Source organism: Ranitomeya variabilis, chromosome 2, assembly GCF_051348905.1.
Source record: "Ranitomeya variabilis isolate aRanVar5 chromosome 2, aRanVar5.hap1, whole genome shotgun sequence".
NCBI lineage: Eukaryota > Metazoa > Chordata > Amphibia > Anura > Dendrobatidae > Ranitomeya > Ranitomeya variabilis.
In genome coordinates, this window is record NC_135233.1 from 578,157,100 (window position 1) to 578,179,135 (window position 22,036).

At 49.1% G+C, this 22,036-nt stretch overlaps 2 long non-coding RNA genes across 2 annotated transcripts in view; one reads left to right on the forward strand and one right to left on the reverse strand.

Annotated features, from left to right (window-relative positions):
• The window catches only part of LOC143807113 (uncharacterized), a 135,296-nt gene that overhangs the window by 7,228 nt on the left and 106,032 nt on the right, over positions 1 to 22,036 (reverse strand). The gene's annotated exons all lie outside the window — the stretch shown is intronic.
• LOC143807114 (uncharacterized) overlaps positions 2,578 to 22,036 on the forward strand; it is a 56,832-nt gene continuing 37,373 nt past the window's right edge. Inside the window, exon 1 of the long non-coding RNA XR_013221649.1 lies at positions 2,578 to 2,781. This is a non-coding gene — a long non-coding RNA (uncharacterized LOC143807114). The remainder of the gene's footprint in view (positions 2,782 to 22,036) is intronic.

A 22,036-nucleotide genomic window follows, 5' to 3' on the forward strand; every position in this document is an offset into this window, starting at 1 on the left:
TATGCAGGCAGGGTTTCTCCTTCTCTTGCTCTTTCTCTGAAGTCTTCGTGCACAGGCAGGATTTCTCCTCTTGAACCCTCCCTGCAGTCTTCCTATGCAGGCAGGCAGGGTTTCTTCTTCTTGCTCCCTCTCTGCAGTCTTCCTGGTCAAGCAGGCAGGGTTTCTCTTTCTTGCTCTCTCTCTGCAGTCATCCTGTGCAGGCAGGGTTTCTCCTTATTCTCATGCTCCCTCTCTGCAGTCTTACTGCGAAGCAGGCAGGGTTTCTCCTTCCTTCCTCCCTCTCTCTAGTCTTGTTGCGCAGGCAGGGTTTCACCTTCTTGCTCTCTCTGCAGTCTTTCTGCACAGGCAGGGTTTCTCCTTCTTGCTTGCTCTGTGCAGTCTTTCTGCGCAGGCAGGGTTTTTCCTTCTTCCTCCCTCTCTGCAGTCTTTCTGCGCAGGCAGAGAGTGAACAAGAAGGAAAAACCCTGCCTGTGCAGGAAGACTGCAGAGAGGGAGCAAGAAGGATAAACCGTGCCTGCGCAGAGAGGGAGCAAGGAGAAACCCTGCATGTCTACGCAGGAACAATGCAGAGAGGGAATATGAGAACAAGAGACCGTACCTGACTGCATAGGAAGACTGCAGAGAGGGAGCAAGAAGAAGAAAACCTGCCTGCGCAGGAAGACTGCAGTCTTCCTAAGCAGGTAGGGTTTCTAATTCTTGCTTACTGTCTGCAGTCTTCCTGCGCAGACAGGCAGGGTTTCTCCTTCTCGCTAGGTCTCTGCAGGCCTCCTGTGTAGGTAGGGTTTCTCCTTCTCATGCTCCCTCTCTGCAGTCTTCCTGCGCAGACAGGGTTTTTCCGTCAAATGCTCCCTCTTTGCAGTTTTCCTGCGCAGTCAGGATTTCTCCTTCTCTTGCACCCTCTCTGCAGTCTTTCTATGCAGGCAGGGTTTCTCCTCATGCACCCTCTCTGCAGTCTTCCTAGGCAGGCAGGGTTTCTCCTTCATGCTCTCTCTCTGCCTTCATCCTGTGCAGTCAGGCAGGGTTTCTCTTTCACATATTCCGTCTCTGTAGTCTTCCTACGCAGGCAGGGTTTCAACTTCTCATGTTTGCTCTCTGCAGTCTTCCTGCGCAGTCAGGGTTTCTCCTTCTCATGCTCTCTTTTTGCAGTCTTCCTGCGTAAGCAGGGTTTAAACTAATTGCTCCCTCTTTGTAGTCTTCCTGCACAGGCAGGGTTTCAACTAATTGCTCCCTCTTTGCAGTCTTCCTGCGCAGGCAGGCAGGGTTTCTCATTGCTCGCTCTCTGCAGTCTTGCTGCGCAGGCAGGGTTTCTCCTTCTCTTGCTTGCTCTCTGCAGTCTTCTTGCGAAGGCAGGCAGGGTTTCTCCTTTCTTCGCTTACTCCCTCTCTGGGCAGGCAGGGTTTTTCCTCATACTCCCTCTCTGCAGTCTTCCTGCACAAGCAGGGTTTCTCCTTCTCATGCTCCCTCTATGCGCAAGCAGGGTTTCTCCTTCTCATGCTCCCTCTCTGCAGTCTTCCTGTACAGGCAGGCAAGGTTTCTCCTTCTTGCTCTCTCTCTGCCGTCATCCTGTGCAGGCAGGGTTTCTCTTTCACATGTTCCGTGTCTGCAATCTTCCTGCGCAGGCAGGGTTTCTCCTTCTCATGCTCCCTCTCTGTAGTCTTCCTGAGCAGTCAGGGTTTCTTCTTCTCATTCTCTCTTTTTGCAGTCTTCCTGCGCAAGCAGGGTTTCAACTAATTGCTCCATCCTTTGCAGTCTTCCTGCGCAAGCAGGCAGGGTTTCTCCTTTCTTAGCTTACTCCCTCAATGCGCAGGCAGGGTTTCTCCTTCTTGCTCCCTCTGTGCAGTCTTCCTGTGCAGGCAGGGTTTCTCCTTGCTCGCTTTCTGCAGTTTTACTGCGCAGGCAGGGTTTCTCTTTCAAATGCTCCCTCTTTGCAGTCTTCCTGCTCAGGCAGGGTTTCTCCTTGTCATGTTCGCTCTCTGCAGTCTTCCTGTGCAGGCAGAGAGCTAACAAGAAGGAACCCTGCCTTCCTGTGCAGGAAGAGTGCAGAGTGGGAGCAAGAAAAAAAAAAAAAAAACCCTGCCTGCGCAGAGGGAGCAAGTAGAAACCCTGCCTGCATAGGAAGACCGCAGCGAGCTATCAAAAAGGAGAAGCCCTACCTACGCAGGAATATTGCAGCGAGGGTGCAGAAGGAGACACCTGCCTGCGCAGAGAGGGAGAAAGAGAAGCCCTGCCTGTGCAGGAAGACTGCAGGGTTTCTCCTTGATCGCTCTCTGCAGTCTTCCTGCGCAGACAGGGATTCTACTAATTGCTCCCTATCTGCACAGGCAGGGTTTCTTCTTCTTGCTCTCTTTCTGCAGTCATCCTGTGCAGGTACGCAGGGTTTCTCCTTCTCATGCTCCCTCTCTGCGCAGGCAGGGTTTCTCCTTCTTTCTTGCTCTGTGCAGATTTCTGCACAGGCAGGATTTCTTCTTCATTGTCATGGGATGAGCATGTATTCATGGGGGTTGTAGTTTCTGAGCACATTGCAAAACAGGTGCGGGGTACTTACATCAATTTCAGAAAATGTGTTTTTTTTTTTTTGTTTTTTTTTTTACCACCTTCTGTGTGATGACCAGAGTCATTCCACCCAACTCCATCTTCACGCGGACGTTTCAAAGTGAGAAACAGAAGAAAAAGAATGGAAGCAGCACTATCATACAACTATGAGGAGACATGGTGTTTCTGATGCACTTCACCATCCCGCAGTGACATCTCTCATCCAGAATCCACAGCCATGAGGTCGGGGTAATGCCTTTAATGAAAAATGGCATGTAGAGGGCTGTTCCTGATAATCTACTGAATCAAAAATTCACAATGTTGCCCCTCCTGACTTCTCCCAAAAAATAACACTAAAAGGGGAATAAATACTGTAAACCCCATAACTGTCAAACAAGGCATAGTCCCTTTAAAGGAGGAGACTTTTAAAGGGGTATTCCTATCCTAATCAATAATAATAGAAATGTATTATAATACTAAGTAGAGGTATTTGCTATTATTATATCAACTATAATCAAATATACTAAATTTCTACCTACTACATACTGTGATTCAGGCCTTTTTGAAGGTTTTTTCTGTAGAAAAAAAAAATAGCCCGCTTTTTGTAATACACTTTTCTGACATTATCAGCTATTTTAAAGGGGTTATCCTAGTTTTTGGCTAAGTGTTGGGAGGGGGGTGTGGAAGCAACCTGGGTAATATGCAGTTGTAAGTGTAATTACACACACACTCACATGTGCATGGTGTGTAACGGAAAAAAACACAATCCAAGCTCAATTTTTAAGTTGGTATACATGTGGCACAAACGCATGTTCACATTGGCCATAAAACATACACTGCCCATTACAGCAGGGGTTTTTGCTTATTTTGGTTCTTGTAGGGTTTAAGAGTAACCTGCAATTGGCATATTTCTGCTGTGTGTGTTGCACACTGAACAGAACATCTATTTACACCTACACATCAATCCTCCCCCAACAGCCTCCTGGTGTGTATGCAGAGCAATCTCTGTCCTGACCTATCGGGCTGGGACCCTGAAAGAGGACGGGGAGGTAGAGTCAACCACGGAGTTCAGAAAATTGAAGTTTTGTCATCATTCTGAGATGTTCGGAGATACAATTCTTACCAGATAAAGACTGATTTACTGACTGGGGTGAAGCTCCCCCACCCTCATGGCTATGTTTTCATTGTCACAATCTTGATTAAGCTGTCTAAAGGTACCTTCACACGAAGCGACGCTGCAGCGATAGCGACAACGATGCCGTTCGCTGCAGCGTCGCTGTTTGATCGCTGGAGAGCTGTCACACAGACCGCTCTCCAGCGACCAACGATGCCGAGGTCCCCGGGTAACCAGGGTAAACATCGGGTTACTAAGCGCAGGGCCGCGCTTAGTAACCCGATGTTTATCCTGGTTACCAGCGTAAAAGTAAAAAAAACAAACAGCACATACTTACATGCGTCCCCCAGCGTCTGCTTCCTGACACTGACTGAGCTCCGGCCCTAACAGCACAGCGGTGACGTCACCGCTGTGCTTTCACTTTTAGGGCCGGCGCTCAAGTAAGTGTCAGGAAGCAGACGCTGGGGGACGCATGTAAGTATGTGCTGTTTGTTTTTTTTACTTTTACGCTGGTAACCAGGGTAAACATCGGGTTACTAAGCGCGGCCCTGCGCTTGGTAACCCGATGTTTACCCTGGTTACCAGTGTAAAACATCGCTGGTATCGTTGCTTTTGCTTTCAAACACAACGATACACAGCGATCGGACGACCAAATAAAGTTCTGGACTTTATTCAGCGACATCACAGCAGGATCCTGATCGCTGCTGCGTGTCAAACGAAACGATATCGCTAGCCAGGACGCTGCAACGTCACGGATCGCTAGCGATGTCGTTTCGTGTGAAGGTACCTTAAGGCCGGTTTCACACGTCAGTGGCTCCGGTACGTGAGGTGACAGTTTCCTCACGTACCGGAGACACTGACACACGTAGACCCATAAAAATCAATGCATCTGTGCAGATGTCATTGATTTTTTGCGGACCGTGTGCCAAACACTGAGACATGTCAGTGTTCGTGGGAGCGCACGTATTACACGGACCCATTAAAGTCAATGGGTCCGTGTAAAACACGCACCTCACACGGACCTTCTCCGTTTGCAGTCCGTGTGGCGTGCAGGAGACAGCGCTACAGTAAGCGCTGTCCACCCCACATGGTGCTGAAGCCGCGATTCATATCTTCTGTGCAGCAGCGTTTGCTGCATAGATCTTTATTTTAAACACTATTATTCATATCTTCTATCTGTCCGCCGCCCTCCCACCCCCTGTGCGCCCCCCCGCTGTTCTGAAAATACTCACCCGCCTCCCTCGCTGTGTTCTGTGCTGGCCGCCCCTTCTACTGTATGCGGTCACGTGGGACCGACGATTAGAGTCATGAATATGTGGCTCCACCTCCCATAGGGGTGGAGCCGCCTATTCATGACTGTAAATGAGCGGCCCCACGTGACCGCATACAGTAGAAGGGGCGGCCAGCACAGGAAGCATCGACAGCCAACGAGGGACGCGGGTGAGTATTTTCAGAACAGCGGGGGGGGGGGCGCACAGGGGGTGGGAGGGCGGCGGACAGATAGATCTTTCTTTTAAACACTATTATTCATATCTTCTATGCAGCAAACGCTGCTGCACAGAAGATATGAATCGCGGCTTCAGCACGATGCTGGGTACCACACGCTCCGTGTGGTACCCACTCAGCACACGGGCAGCACACGTGTATTTTTCTCGCCCCCATAGACTTTCATTGGCGATTTTTTTTGCGCAATGCGCTGACAAACGCAGCATGCTGCGATTTTGTACAGCCGTAGAAAGCCGTATAATACTGAACCGTAATATACGGCAGATAGGAGCAGCCCCATTGAGAATAATTGTGCCGTTTATTTTGCGAGTTTTACGGACGTAATTTCTGCGCTCTTACGTCCGTAAAACTCGCCAGTGTGACGCCGGCCTTATAGAGCTTTTAAGACCAAGGAGAGGTCCCAACGGGCGATTCTCAGGACTGGAGGGACATACCACTGCTTTAAAGAATCTATTAAGTGAGTCCGGCAATTTTCTGGCAGTTTAGGTCTCCTAGCGCTGCAGCATGGGCTTTTTTTTTCAGCCCTTTCTCCCACCCTCTTTGTAAGAACTCTAAAATGGACACCCAAGGGACCTGGCTATTTCCTAGTGGTTCTGACCCCAAAATCTAGAATAAATATAATTTTGTGATTTTTTTTTTTTTTTTTTCCTGGATTTCAAAAGGCTGGAGATTCAATTTTCAGAGCATCCTCTAGCTGCTAGAAGTTTCCACTCAAATAGAGACCCCTCATGTTGGGATGTAGTATGGGTCCCTGGGATCTCCATTGATACCCATGGGTCCCACAGCCAGTCAATGTAGCCAGGTGAACTGAGCTCTCCTAGGCAGGACGGTGTTAGCCCTCAGGAAAATTTGCTGACCGATCAGAAGTGGTATATCACAATTATGAAAATTGAAGGGAAAGCACAAACTAGCTCCGCCAGCCATGTAAAGATTTCGGAAATATACTGTCTCCAGATTTTTTTTTTTTCTAAAACGGGATGAAAGGGGGTTTTTGGTTTTCAGAAAACCCCGGTCCCAGGCGCAATTTATTTAAAAAAAATAAACAACTGCCTGTGTCTACTAGCTCATTGTGATTGGCTGCAGCCAATCGCTGAAGAATACTTGTTCCTTCTGGACATGGCACCCCAGGCTTCACCTTCCTATTGCCAACCACTATAATGTGCAATAGACATGACACCTTTATGATGAGCTGAAAGGTATTTGCCCATTTTGGGGGGTTTTGTGTGTTATGTCCAATTTTGCCTTTTTTCTCATTTTTTTTTTGTTGTTGTTCCAATACACCCATGTTTTGTTATACACAGGTTTATTTCCTTTAATTGCAAAAAATTTCTGGAGCAATTTCCAGGGTGCCGACACTTTCCTGTATGTAAATAAGTGGTGGTTTATAGCGGAGACTCATTTAGTAAAATCTGTAGCAGTCGGCCCAGACTTATAACTCACAGGACGCTGCATCAGTGGCTGTAATAAATCACCGATCTCTGCTGTCTGCCGGTAATAGATGCCGTCGCCTCCTGGGAGACATTTACAGGTCGTCTTCCTGGTGGTTGTAATGATGGCGTCGATCAATATGGCATTTGTCATGGAGGTGAAATACCCTACTTCATATGTCTGTATGTATCAGGACATGTGTGTGATATAGCGCCCCCTGGGTCAGGGGTCACTGATGACACCATCGTCCAGTCCGAAATCATCACTACGACATGGAAGAGCAGATAATACATTTCTATTAGTCAAAGAAAAGTCAGAAATTGGGTTCCTGTGACTCAGTGGGTAGGGACACCACCACTATAGGTCATCAGGTCACCTAAAATGCAAGGATCAGCACTGGTAAATTGTCAAAATAATGAAAATACTCCAGCAAATGGAGGTGCACTTTCATATAATATCCACAAATGGAGATGGGAATATAAGATGATAGTCCTTGTAAAATAATAAGCATTTTTTCAATTTGCTGATTCTCCAAATGTTCAGCCGTTTGAGAGATATTAACACTTATTTACAGATCATTGTCTACACGTTAGCAGCAGTGGTCGATCTCCTAAACCCTGCGCTGATGCTGGCCAGGATTAGGAGGTAACAGCACATACCAGCGATCCTAGCCAGCTTCAAAGCTCTGCTTATAAGCGCCATAGATAAGAGCCCTGCGCATGTTCCACCGTGGAGCAGCAATGGTCGGTCTCCAAGGCAACGAGCTGTAAACTAAAGTTTTATTATCTCAAAAATGGGTGAAGCCTGCAAAATAATTTCTACATGAGGTTGCAGAGTACATATGGGGGGTGCAGGGACCATATGGGGGGCAGTCTATATATAGGGATGCAGTCTATATGTTGGGGTCGATATGGGGGAGCAGTCTATATATGGGGTGCAGTCTGTAGGAGTCCATATGGGGGTACAGTCTATATGTTGGGGTCCATATGGGGGAGCAGTCTATATATGGGGTGCAGTCTGTAGGAGTCCATATGGGGGTACAGTCTATATGTGGGGGTGCAGTCTATATGGGGTGCAGTGACCATATGGAGGTGCAGTCTATATGTGGGGGTGCAGGGATCATATGGGGGTGCAGTCTATATGTGGGGGTCCATATAGGGTGCAGGGACTATATGGAGATGCAGTCTGTGTGGGAGTGCAGGGACCATATGGAGATGCAGTCTGTGTGGGAGTGCAGGGACCATATGGAGATGCAGTCTGTGTGGGGGTGCAGAGACCATTTGGAGGTGGTCTATATGTGGGAAGGCAGGGACCATATGGGGGTGCATGTGGGGGGGTGCAGGGACCATATGGGGGTGCAGTCTATATGTGGGGACAGTCTGTATGTGGGGTGCAGTCTATCTGGGGGTATATTCTGGTGCAGTCTATATATGGGGGTGCAGAGACCATTTGGGGGTGCAGTCTATGTGGGGGTGCAGGGATCATATGGGGGTGCAGTCTGGGAGTGCAGAGACCATTTGGGGTGCAGTCTATGTGGGGGTGCAGGAATCATATGGGGGTACAGTCTATATGTAGGGGTGCAGAGACCATTTGGAGGTGCAGTCTATATGTGGGAAGGCAGGGACCATGTGGGGGTGCAGTCTATATATGGGGTGCAGGGACCTTATGGGGGTGCAGTCTATATGTGGGGGTATATTCTGGTGCAGAGACCATTTGGGGGTGCAGTCTATATATGGGGTGCAGGGACCATATGGGGGTGCAGTCTATATGTGGTGGTGCAGTCTGTGGGGGTCCATATGAGGGTGCAGTCTATATGTGAGGGTGAAGGGACCATATGGGGGTGCAGTCTATATGTGAGGGTGCAGTCTATATGCGGGGGTGCAGGGACCATATGGGGGTGCAATCTATATGTGGGGGTGCTGGGATCATATGGGGGTGCAGACGATATGTGGGCTGCAGGGGCCTATTTTGGGTGCAGTCTATATGTGGGGGTCCATATGGAGATGCAGTCTGTGTGGGGGTGCAGAGACCATTTGGAAGTGGTCTATATGTGGGAAGGCAGGGACCATATGGGGGTGCATGTGGGGGGTGCAGTCTATATGTGGGGACAGTCTGTATGTGGGGTGCAGTCTATCTGGGGGTATATTCTGGTGCAGTCTATATATAGGGATGCAGTCTATATGTTGGGGTCGATATGGGGGAGCAGTCTATATATGGGGTGCAGTCTGTAGGAGTCCATATGGGGGTACAGTCTATATGTTGGGGTCCATATGGGGGAGCAGTCTATATATGGGGTGCAGTCTGTAGGAGTCCATATGGGGGTACAGTCTATATGTGGGGGTGCAGTCTATATGGGGTGCAGTGACCATATGGAGGTGCAGTCTATATGTGGGGGTGCAGGGATCATATGGGGGTGCAGTCTATATGTGGGGGTCCATATAGGGTGCAGGGACTATATGGAGATGCAGTCTGTGTGGGGGTGCAGGGACCATATGGAGATGCAGTCTGTGTGGGGGTGCAGGGACCATATGGAGATGCAGTCTGTGTGGGAGTGCAGGGACCATATGGAGATGCAGTCTGTGTGGGAGTGCAGGGACCATTTGGAGGTGGTCTATATGTGGGAAGGCAGGGACCATATGGGGGTGCATGTGGGGGGGTGCAGGGACCATATGGGGGTGCAGTCTATATGTGGGGACAGTCTGTATGTGGGGTGCAGTCTATCTGGGGGTATATTCTGGTGCAGTCTATATATGGGGGTGCAGAGACCATTTGGGGGTGCAGTCTATGTGGGGGTGCAGGGATCATATGGGGGTGCAGTCTGGGAGTGCAGAGACCATTTGGGGTGCAGTCTATGTGGGGGTGCAGGGATCATATGGGGGTGCAGTCTATATATGGGGTGCAGGGACCTTATGGGGGTGCAGTCTATATGTGGGGGTATATTCTGGTGCAGAGACCATTTGGGGGTGCAGTCTATATATGGGGTGCAGGGACCATATGGGGGTGCAGTCTATATGTGGTGGTGCAGTCTGTGGGGGTCCATATGAGGGTGCAGTCTATATGTGAGGGTGAAGGGACCATATGGGGGTGCATGTGGGGGGTGCAGGGACCATATGGGGGTGCAGTCTATATGTGGGGGTATATTCTGGTGCAGAGACCATTTGGGGGTGCAGTCTATATATGGGGTGCAGGGACCATATGGGGGTGCAGTCTATATGTGGTGGTACAGTCTGTGGGGGTCCATATGAGGGTGCAGTCTATATGTGAGGGTGAAGGGACCATATGGGGGTGCAGTCTATATGTGAGGGTGCAGTCTATATCTGGGGGTATATTCTGGTGCAGTCTATATGCGGGGGTGCAGGGACCATATGGGGGTGCAATCTATATGTGGGGGTGCTGGGATCATATGGGGGTGCAGACGATATGTGGGCTGCAGGGGCCTATTTTGGGTGCAGTCTATATGTGGGGGTCCATATGGAGATGCAGTCTGTGTGGGGGTGCAGAGACCATTTGGAAGTGGTCTATATGTGGGAAGGCAGGGACCATATGGGGGTGCATGTGGGGGGGTGCAGTCTATATGTGGGGACAGTCTGTATGTGGGGTGCAGTCTATCTGGGGGTATATTCTGGTGCAGTCTATATGTGGGGGTGCAGGGATCATATGGGGGTGCAGTCTGGGAGTGCAGAGACCATTTGGGGTGCAGTCTATATGCGGGGGTGCAGGGATCATATGGGGGTACAGTCTATGTGGGGGTCCATATGGGGTGCAGTCTATATGTAGGGGTGCAGAGACCATTTGGAGGTGCAGTCTATATGTGGGAAGGCAGGGACTATGTGGGGGTGCAGTCTATATATGGGGTGCAGGGACCTTATGGGGGTGCAGTCTATATGTGGTGGTGCAGTCTGTGGGGGGTCTATATGTGGTGGTGCAGTCTGTGGGGGGTCCATATGAGGGTGCAGTCTATATGTGAGGGTGAAGGGACCATATGGGGGTGCAGTCTGTGAGGGTGCAGTCTATATCTGGGGGTATATTCTGGTGCAGTCTATATGTGGGGGTGCAGAGACCATTTGGGGTGCAGTCTATATGCGGGGGTGCAGGGACCATATGGGGGTGCAATCTGTATGTGGGGGTGCAGGGATCATATGGGGGTGCAGACGATATATGGGGTGCAGTCTATATGTGGGGTGCAGGGGCCTATTTTGGGTGTAGTCTATATGTGGGGGTCCATATGGAGATGCAGTCTGTGGGTGCAGAGACCATTTGGAGGTGCAGGCTATATGTTGGAAGGCAGGGACCATATGGGGGTGCATGTGGGGGGGTGCATGGACCATATGTGGGGTGCAGTCTATATATGGGGTGCAGCCTATATGTGGGGGTGCAGGGATCATATGGGGGTGCAGTCTATATATGGGGGTGCAGGGACCATGTGGGGGTGCAGAGACCATATGGGGGTGCAGTCTATATGTGGGGGTCCATATGGGGTGCAGGGACCATGTGGGTGCAGAGACCATATGGGGGTGCAGTCTATATGTGGGGGTCCATATGGGGTGCAGGGACCATGTGGGGGTGCAGAGACCATATGGGGGTGCAGTCTATATCTGGGGGTATATTCTGGTGCTGTCTATATGTGGGGGTGCAGTCTATATGTGGGGGTCCATATGAGGGTGCAGTCTATATGTGAGGGTGCAGGGACCATATGGGGGTGCAGTGACCATATGGAGGTGCAAAACAAAAGAAAGTCAAAACCGCACCCTTTCATATATAAATTGAAGGTCTCAGTGGACACAAGGGCGCACGTCCAAAACCAGGGAGCCCATCCCGGCCAGTATCAAGACCACAAAGAACAAAAAGACAGCGCCACAATGGATGGTGAAAAAATAGGAGCTTACATTTATTCTGCCTCCTGTAGCGACGTTTCGGTCAACAGACCTTTATCAAACACTTGAGTGCTTGATAAAGGTCTGTTGACCGAAACGTCGCTACAGGAGGCAGAATAAATGTAAGCTCCTAATTTTTCACCATCCATTGTGGCGCTGTCTTTTTGTTTCATATGGAGGTGCAGTCTATATGTGGGGGTCCATATGGAGATGCAGTCTGTGTGGAGGTGCAGGGACCATATGGGGATGCAGTCTGGGGGTGCAGTCTATGTGGGGGTGCAGAGACCATTTGGAGGTGCAGTCTATATGTGGGAAGGCAGGGACCATATGGGGGAGCATGTGGGGGGTGCAGTCTATATGTGGGGTGCAGTCTATATCTGGGGGTGCAGGGACCATGTGGGGGTGCAGACGATATATGGGGTGCAGGGATCATATGGGGGTGCAGACGATATATGGGGTGCAGACGATATATGGGGTGCAGGGGTCATATAGGGGTGCAGTCTGTATGTGGGGGTGCAGTCTATATGCGGGGGTGCAGGGACCATATGGGGGTGCAGTCTATATGTGGGGGTGCAGGGATCATATGGGGGTGCAGACGATATATGGGGTGCAGTCTATGTGGGGGTACAGAGACTATTTGGGGGTGCAGTCTATATGTGGGGGTGCAGGGATCATATGGAGGTGCAGTCTATATGTGGGGTGCAGGGGCCTATTTGGGGTGCAGTCTATATGTGGGGGTCCATATGGGGTGCAGGGTCCATATGGAGATGCAGTCTGTGAGGGTGCAGGGACCATGTGGGGGTGCATAAACCATTTGGAGGTGCAGTCTATATGTGGGAAGGCAGGGACCATATGGGGGTGCATGTGGGGGGTGCAGTCTATATATGGGGTGCAGGGACCATATGGGGGTGCAGTCTATATGTGGTGGTGCAGTCTGTGGGGGTCCATATGAGGGTGCAGTCTATATGTGGGGACAGTCTATATGTGGGGGTATATTCTGGTGCAGTCTATATGTGGGGGTGCAGAGACCATTTAGGGTTGCAGTCTGTGGGGGTGCAGGGACCATATGGGGGTGCAGTCTATATGTGGGGGTGCAGGGACCATATGGGGGTGCAGTCTATATGTGGGGGTGCAGGGATCATATGGAGGTGCAGTCTATAAGGGGTGCAGGGACCATATGGGGGTGCAGTCTATATGTGGGGTGCAGGGGCCTATTTGGGGTGCAGTCTATATGTGGGGGTCCATATGCGGTGCAGGGACCATATGGAGATGCAGTCTGTGTGGGGGTGCAGTCTATATGTGGGGGTGCAGAGACCATTTGGAGGTGCAGTCTATATGTGGGGACAGTCTATATCTGGGGGTATATTCTGGTGCAGTCTATATGTGGTGGTGCAGTCTGTGGGGGTCCATATGAGGGTGCAGTCTGTGGAGGTGCAGGGATCATAAGGGGTACAGTCTATGTGGGGGTGCAGTCTACATGTGGGGGTATAATAATAATAATTTTTATTTATATAGCGCCAACATATTCCGCAGCGCTTTACAACTTATAGAGGGGACTTGTACAGACAATAGACATTACAGCATAACAGAAATCACAGTTCAAAACAGATACCAGGAGGAATGAGGGCCCTGCTCGCAAACTTACAAACTATGAGGAAAAGGGGAGACACGAGAGGTGGATGGTAACAATTGCTTTAGTTATGTGGACCGGCCATAGTGTAAGGCTCGGGTGTTCATGTAAAGCTGCATGAACCAGTTAACTGCCTAAGTATGTAGCAGTACAGACACAGAGGCTATTAACTGCATAAAGTGTATGAGAACATGATGCAAGGAACCTGATTATGTGTTTTGTTTTTTTTCTATTTTTAGTAGGCCACACAGGGATAGTTAGGTTAATGCGTTGAGGCGGAAGGCCAGTCTGAACAAATGCGTTTTTAGGGCAAACTGTGGGGAATGGGGATTAATCGTATTAACCTAGGTAGTGCATTCCAAAGAATCGGCGCAGCACGTGTAAAGTCTTGGAGACGGGAGTGGGAGGTTCTGATTATTGAGGATGCCAACCTGAGGTCATTAGCGGAGCGGAGGGCACGGGTAGGGTGGTAGACTGAGACCAGAGAGGAGATGTAGGGTGGTGCTGAGCCATGGAGTGCTTTGTGGATGAGGGTAGTAGTTTTGTACTGGATTCTGGAGTGGATGGGTAGCCAGTGTAATGACTGGCACAAGGTAGAGGCATCGGTGTAACGGTTGGTGAGGAATATGATCCTGGCAGCAGCATTCAGGACAGATTGGAGCGGGGAGAGTTTGGTAAGAGGGAGGCCGATTAGTAGAGAGTTACAAAAGTCCAGACGAGAATGAATAAGTGAGACAGTAAGAGTTTTTGCAGAGTCGAAAGTAAGAAAAGGGCGAATTCTAGAAATATTTTTGAGATGCAGATAAGAAGAGCGAGCCAGTGATCGGATGTGGGGGGTGAATGAAAGCTCGGAATCAAGGATGACCCCAAGGCAGCGGGCATGTTGCTTTGGAGTAATGATTGAACCGCACACGGAGATGGCAATGTCAGGCAAAGGTAGGTTAGTAGAGGGAGAGAACACGAGGAGTTCAGTTTTTGACAGGTTCAGTTTCAGATAGAGGGAGGACATGATGTTAGAGACAGCGGTAATACAATCACTGGTGTTTTCTAAGAAGGTCGGAGTGAAAGCAGGAGAAGAGGTGTATAATTGGGTGTCATCAGCATAGAGATGGTACTGGAAACCAAATCTACTAATTGTTTGTCCAATAGGGGCAGTATACAAAGAGAAGAGGAGGGGGCTTCTGGTGCAGTCTATATGTGGGGTGCAGGGGCCTATTTGGGGAGCAGTCTATATGTGGGGGTGCAGAGACCATTTGGGGGTGCAGTCTTTTTGTGGGAAGGCAGGGACCATATCGGGGTGCAGGGAACATATGGGGGTGCAGTCTGTGGGGGTCCATATGAGGGTGTAGGGACCATATGGGGGTGCAGTCTATATGTGGGGGTGCAGAGACCATTTGGGGTACAGTCTATATGCGGGGGTGCAGTCTATATGTGGGGGTGCAGAGATCATATGGGGGTGCAGTCTATATGTGGGGGTACAGAGACCATTTGGGGGTGCAGAGATCATATGGAGGTGCAGTCTATGTGGGAAGGTAGGGACCATATGGGGGTGCATGTGGGGGGTGCAGGGACCATATGGGGTGCAGTCTATATGTGGGGACAGTATATATGTGGGGGTGCAGTCTATACGTGGGGGTATATTCTGGTGCAGTCTATATGTGGGGGTGCAAAGACCATTTGGGGGTGCAGTCTATATATGGGGTGCAGGGACCATATGGGGGTGCAGTCTATACATGGGGTGAAGGGACCATATGGGGGTGCAGTCTATATGTGAAGGTGCAGGGACCATATGGGGGGTGCAGGGAACATATGGGGGTGCAGTCTACATGTGGGGGTGCAGGGAACATGGGGATGTAATCTATATATGGGGTGCAGTCTATATGTGGGGTGCAGGGACTATATGGAGATGCAGTCTGTGGAGATGCATTGTGTGGGGGTGCAGGGACCATATGGAGATGCATTGTGTGGGGGTGCAGGGACCATATGGAGATGCAGTCTATATTTGGGGGTGCAGTCTATATGTGGGGGTGCAGTCTTTATGTGGGAAGGCAGGGACTATATGGGGGTGCATATGGGGGGTGCAGTCTGTGGGAACAGTCTATATGTGGGGTGCAGTCTGTGGGTGTCCATATGGGAGTGCAGTCTATATATGGGGTGCAGTCTATATATGGGGTGCAGGGACCATATGGGGTGCAGTCTATATGTGGGGGTACAGAGACCATTTGGGGTGCAGTCTATGTGGGGGTGCAGGGACCATATGGGGGTAAAGTCTATATGTGGAGGTGCAGGGGCCTATTTGGGGTGCAGTCTATATGTGGGGGTGCAGGGATCATATGGGGATGCAGTCTATATGTGGGGTGCAGGGACCATATGGGGATGAAGTCTATATGTGAAGGTGCAGGGATCCTATGGGGGTGCAGGGAACATATGAGGGTGCTATCTATATATGGGGTGCAGGCGCCTATTTGGGGTGCAGTCTATATGTGGGGGTGCAGGGACCATATGGGGGTGCAGTCTATATGTGGGGGTGCAGGGACCATTTTGGGATGCAGTCTATGTGGGGGTGCAGGGACCATTTGGGGATGCAGTCTATATGTGGGGGTGCAGTCTATATGTGGGGGTGCAGGGACTATATGGGGGTGCAGTCTATATGTGGGGGTGCATAGACCATATGGAGGTGCAGTCTATTTGTGGGGACAGTCTATATGTGGGGGTGCAGTCTATTTGTGGGGACAGTCTATATGTGGGGGTGCAGTCTATATCTGGGGGTATATTCTGGTGCAGTCTATATGTGGGGGTGCAGTCTATATATGGGGTGCAGGGACCTTATGGGGGTGCAGTCTATATGTGGTGGTGCAGTCTGTGGGGGTCCATATGAGGGTGCAGTCTATATGTGAGGGTGCAGGGACCATATGGGGGTGCAGTCTATATGTGGGGGTGCAGGGATCATATGGGGATGTATATAATATATATGAATTAAATGAAAATGTAGAGTCCCTGTGGGAGGAGATAAGGGGAGGGGGAAAAAATAATAAATTACTGATAGGGGTTTGTTATAAATCTTCAAAAATAATGGAAGCAATGGAGAATATCCTCGTAAAGCAAATAGATGAAGCTACGACTCACGGAGAAGTCATTATTATGGGGGACTTCAACTACCCTGAAATAGATTGGGGAACAGAAACCTGCAGTTCCAGCAAAGGTAATCGGTTTTTGACAACTATGAGAGACAATTACCTTTCACAACTGGTTCAGGACCCAACAAGAAGGGGGGCACTGCTAGACCTAATATTAACCAACATGCCAGACCGCATATCAAATATAAGGGTTGGGGGTCACTTGGGGAATAGTGATCACAAAATAATATGTTTTCATGTATCCTTTAATAAGATGGGTAGTAGGGGGGTTACACGGACACTAAACTTCAGGAGGGCAAATTTCCAACGGATGAGAGAGGATCTTGGTGGAATTAACTGGGACAATATCTTGAGACATAAAAATACACAAAGAAAATGGGAGACGTTTATGTGACGGGGTGTACGGCAGAGTAAGAAGGGACAACAGGCCAAGGGATGATTCAACAGATTTATTATCAAGAACGCTGGAACAACACATGCAGGTAGATCTACAGAGTCCACAATTAGTCCAACGGAACAGGTTCGGGGCACCTCCCGATAATCCTTGTGCCAGCTAACAAAGCAATAGTCCACACAAGTCCAAGGGATCCCAAAACTATCCCACGAACGACGAGATATGTCCTCAGCTCAAGTCTCGCCCCGTTTGCTTCCGCAGTCACAGATGGACGTGGGGTCTTGCCTCGGCTAAGAATCCCCACTCCTTCTCCTTCAAGGGTCAACTCACATCTGATCTCAAAAATAAGAATGGATTGTCTGAGCTCCTGGGATCCGCCCATGAAGGGGTTAGGGGTCACACCTTCTATTCAATGGTTGGGTCCACCAGAAGATTCTAGACTGGTCTGCTCCGCTTAAGGTACCTTCACACTGAGCGACTTAACAACGATAACGATAGCGATCCGTGATGTTGCAGCGTCCTGGATAGCGATATCGTTGTGTTTGACACGCAGCAGCGATCTGGATCCCGCTGTGATATCGCTGGTTGTTGCTGAAAGTCCAGAACTTTATTTGGTCGTCAGATCGGCGTGTATCGTCGTGTTTGACAGCAAAAGCAATGATGCCAGCAATGTTTTACAATGGTAACCAGAGTAAATATCGGGTTACTAAGCGCAGGGCCGCGCTTAGTAACCCGATGTTTACCCTGGTTACCATTGTAAAAGTTAAAAAAAAAAATACATACTCACCCTCTGATGTCTGTCACGTCCCCCGGCGTCCGCGCTGCTGCTCAGTGCTTCCTGCACTGACTGTGTCATTGCCGGCCGTAAAGCAAAGCACAGCGGTGACGTCACCGCTGTGCTTTAGGGCCGGCGCTTACACAGTGCAGGGAAGCTGAAGGCGAGGGACGCGACAGACATGGCAATGTAAGTATGTAGTGTTTTTTTTTTTACATTTACACTGGTAACCAGGGTAAACATCGGGTTACTAAGCGCGGCCCTGCGCTTAGTAACCCGATGGTTACCCGGGGACCTCGGCATCGTTGGTCGCTGGAGAGCTGTCTGTGTGACAGCTCTCCAGCGACCACACAGCGACGCTGCAGCGATCGGCATCGTTGTCGATATCGCTGCAGCGTCGCTTAATGTGACGGTACCTTAAGTCTATCCAGTATGTACATTTGACTAGCCACCTGCTGTGAGGAAGAATGGCTATTCCTTCACTAGTGGTGACAAAGCTTAATTACATTATAGCTCAGGGCTGCAAGTATTGGGGGAAGGAGACAGGTTAAGGGTACCGTCACACAGTGCCATTTTCATCGCTACGACGGCACGATTCGTGACGTTGCAGCGTCGTTTGATTATCGCTCCAGCGTCGTAGACTGCGGTCACACGTTGCAATACACGGCGCTGGAGCGATAATTTCATGACGTATTTGCGATGTAGAAGCCGTTGGTTACTGTGCGCACATCGTATACAACCTGTGTCACACGATGCAATCATGCCGCCACAGCGGGACACTAGACGACGAAAGAAAGTTTCAAACGATCTGCTACGACGTACGATTCTCAGCGGGGTTCCGGATCGCAGTAGCGTGTCAGACACTACGATATCGTAACGATATCGCTAGAACGTCACGAATCGTGCCGTCGTAGCGATGAAAATGGCACTGTGTGACGGTACCCTTAGTTACATACATCCCATGACATTGCAAAGTGTACAGTAAATACAACCAAAGAGAAGTCGCACCACATCATGACATATTATACAAAATACAGGACAGAGAAAAAAAAAATACATATCATGACAATCCCTTCCCCTCCCAATTTGTGTACGTACTAGGGACCTCTACAGGTCGCTGGTTAAGTACACACAGGCATGGCTGACCGGACTCAGGGCTCCTCTTGCCTGGACAGTCCATCTGCATTTTGGTGTTGGCTCCCTCTTCTGTATTGTATGGTGTAGCTGTAGACTTAAAGGCGGGCTCCATTTTACATCCTCTGACTTAAACTCTGCTACCGGCACCCACAAATCGACATTGTAGCTCTCCCACATCATTTCCTAAAACAATATCTGCAGGCAGGCCCCTCATCACCCCAACCACGCATTGCTTGACCCCAAAGCCAAAGTCCAGTTCTACGCTTGCTTTTGGGATATTCTTCCATTGGCCTCCAGCTAATTCAATGGTAATCCCAGGTCCATGCTGTATTGCCTCTGGCCGAACCACTCTGGGATCAGCTATGGTGAGAAATGCCCCAGAGTCACAAAAACCAAGAACTCTCTGACCGTCCAGCATGACCACCTGTACATGCTTTCTTTGAGGATTAAAGGAACTCGTGGCTGTGGCCCGCTCCCCATAAACCCCTAATGGTCGAACATGGGTTTCTGAGCTATTAGGCAAATCAATCTGTAGCGGTGGCACCTCTTCCCCCATTGTATATGGCTGTAAATAATTGATAGGCAGATTTGGTGCAGGGTCATTCCTCAATTGACCCTGAGGGCAGGCGTCTTGCAGATGCCCAGCCTGCCCACATCGGTAACATCTGCGCTGTATCGTACTCCTTCCCATGTGCACTCTGGGGACGGAGGTAAGGGAACCTGGAGGCTGATATCTATGTGACGGTGCATGCGGTGGTTGTTGGGGTTGAGACCGATTTCTCCACTGTATAGCTGGGCAGGTGGCCTGCAGATGCCCAGGATGCCCACATCCATAACACCTGCGCTCTACTACTTTCTCTCCTTGTAGCATTTCAGAGGAAGGGGTAGGACTAGCTGGAAGGTGAGTCACATGGGTATCAACATGAGGTGGTGGTCTAGTGGGACAGCAAACTTTGGGGACTGAAGGACAAGAGACCACTGGTGGTGGGGTGGTGGTATTTTTTACTCCATCCACCAGTAAATTTTTCCAATGAGGCTTGATAGTGAGAACCTCATCAGCTAAAGCAGCAGCTTGCTCCACTGTCACTGGTCTCCTCTCACGCACCCATTCCTGGATCTCAGCAGGGCACTTGAAGTAGAACTGTTCTTTTAGGATAACCTGGAGGAAGGTCTCCCAGGTTAAGGCCTCCTCTGCCTCCAGCCAGCGATGACATATTTGTTTTAGTCTGTGGGCATACATCTTGAAAGACACTTCCTCATCACAGGCGAAAGTATGGAACTGAGACCTGTAAATGTCTGGGGTAACAGCATAATGTTCTAGAATAGTCTGTTTAACCTCCGCATACTCACAGTTCCCCCGAGGGTCCATAGCTCCACCCTCTAAGAGCCCCACCAGATGTCGGACTCGCTCCCTTTCCGGGACTTCCATTAATCGACACTGATGCTCAAAGTCCTGGAAGAAGCCCTCAATGTCGCCTGCAGCCTTATTAAACGGCTTGAAGTCTTTGCGGGACACTCTGGGGAGTTCCCTCATGGTGGGTGCTGGGGTTACAGTCTGTCTGGAGCTTCTAGCTGCTTCCAAAGTGATCTGCCTCTCCAGCAATGCCATCTCCTGAGCTCTGTGAATGGCCTCCCTCTTATCGTCTATGGTGGCCTCTTCTCCCAGCAATGCCAACTCCTCCTCGTACCACACAACCCACTGACTTTTTGGGGTATTTACCTCCGGCTGCCATCTTTCCTCCGTTTGCTGTGGGGATCCTTCCTTAGCGTAATCTTGCAGGCGAACTCCTTCCAAAGCCTCAATTAGCTGCTCCTTGGAGAGTCCCTTGTAGCTGACTCCCAGTTCACGGGCCTTTGTTTGTAGGTTCACCGCAGTCCAGTTCTTGTACTCCGCGGTGCTGGTTCCCGATGTTGATGGGCCTTTGTCCTCCATTCCTTCTGCTCTGATCCCACTGCTTGCCACCAGTTTGTGACGGGGTGTACGGCAGGGCAAGAAGGGACAACAGGCCAAGGGATGATTCAACAGATTTATTACACTGGTCAACAGCATTTTTGGTGCCAAAGATATTTCATCGAATTTAGGGTATTTTTGGGGTGCTGATTCTGAATATGTCATCAGTTTTGCCAGATTGGCTCAAGTTTTTGAGATTTTTGGTATCTTATTTATAGCACTTGTTGGTAAATGCGACGCATCATCTCATTAATTTCTTTGGATTAGTACTTGAACTGAGCAGTTCTCAATATAGTTTTGTGTTAATTAGTGTTCTAAAAGTTTGTTCATAGCTTGATTTTTGCACTAACTTTATGTTGTTGTCTGTTTTCCAGTGAAAAGCATGAACTCATCAAGAAGAAGTTGTCTTAACGATCCAGACTCATTCTGTTACATTTGTGGTGAATACACACTGCCAAAACATAGAAGAAACATAACAGACTTCGTAAAAAAAAGTGTATTTTGCCTATTTTGGGGTTATGCTTGGGGACCAAGACAAGTTTTGGGCACCACACATAGTGTGCAAAGCATGTATCGAATTATTACGAAAATGGAGCAAAGGACAAAGAAAAAGCTTCAAATTTGGTGTTCCAATGGTGTGGAGAGAGCCAAAAAATCATCATGATGACTGTTATTTATGGTAAACACAGGTACAGGCACATCTTCACAATGAGGGACAGGCCTTCTTGCAGATTCCATGTTACTCCCATTTTCGTTTCTTATGCTTATTGAATCCTTGCACTTGCACTGCACAGAAATAACAGTCATCATGATGATTTTTTGGCTCTCTCCACACCATTGGAACACCAAATTTGAAGCTTTTTCTTTGTCCTTTGCTCCATTTTCGTAATAATTCGATACATGCTTTGCACACTATGTGTGGTGCCCAAAACTTGTCTTGGTCCCCAAGCATAACCCCAAAATAGGCAAAATACACTTTTTTTTACGAAGTCTGTTATGTTTCTTCTATGTTTTGGCAGTGTGTATTCACCACAAATGTAACAGAATGAGTCTGGATCGTTAAGACAACTTCTTCTTGATGAGTTCATGCTTTTCACTGGAAAACAGACAACAACATAAAGTTAGTGCAAAAATCAAGCTATGAACAAACTTTTAGAACACTAATTAACACAAAACTATATTGAGAACTGCTCAGTTCAAGTACTAATCCAAAGAAATTAATGAGATGATGCGTCGCATTTACCAACAAGTGCTATAAATAAGATACCAAAAATGTCAAAAACTTGAGCCAATCTGGCAAAACTGATAGCATATTCAGAATCAGCACCCCAAAAATACCCCAAATTCATTAAAATATTTTGGACACCAGAAAAATTTTTTTTTTTTGTTGACCTGTGTTATCAAGAACGCTGGAACAACACATGCAGGTAGATCTACAGCAGAGGTGTCAAACTGCATTCCTCGAGGGCCGCAAACAGGTCATGTTTTCAGGATTTCCTTGTATTGCACAGGTGATAATTTAATCACCTGCACAGAATGATTCCAGCACCTTGTGAAA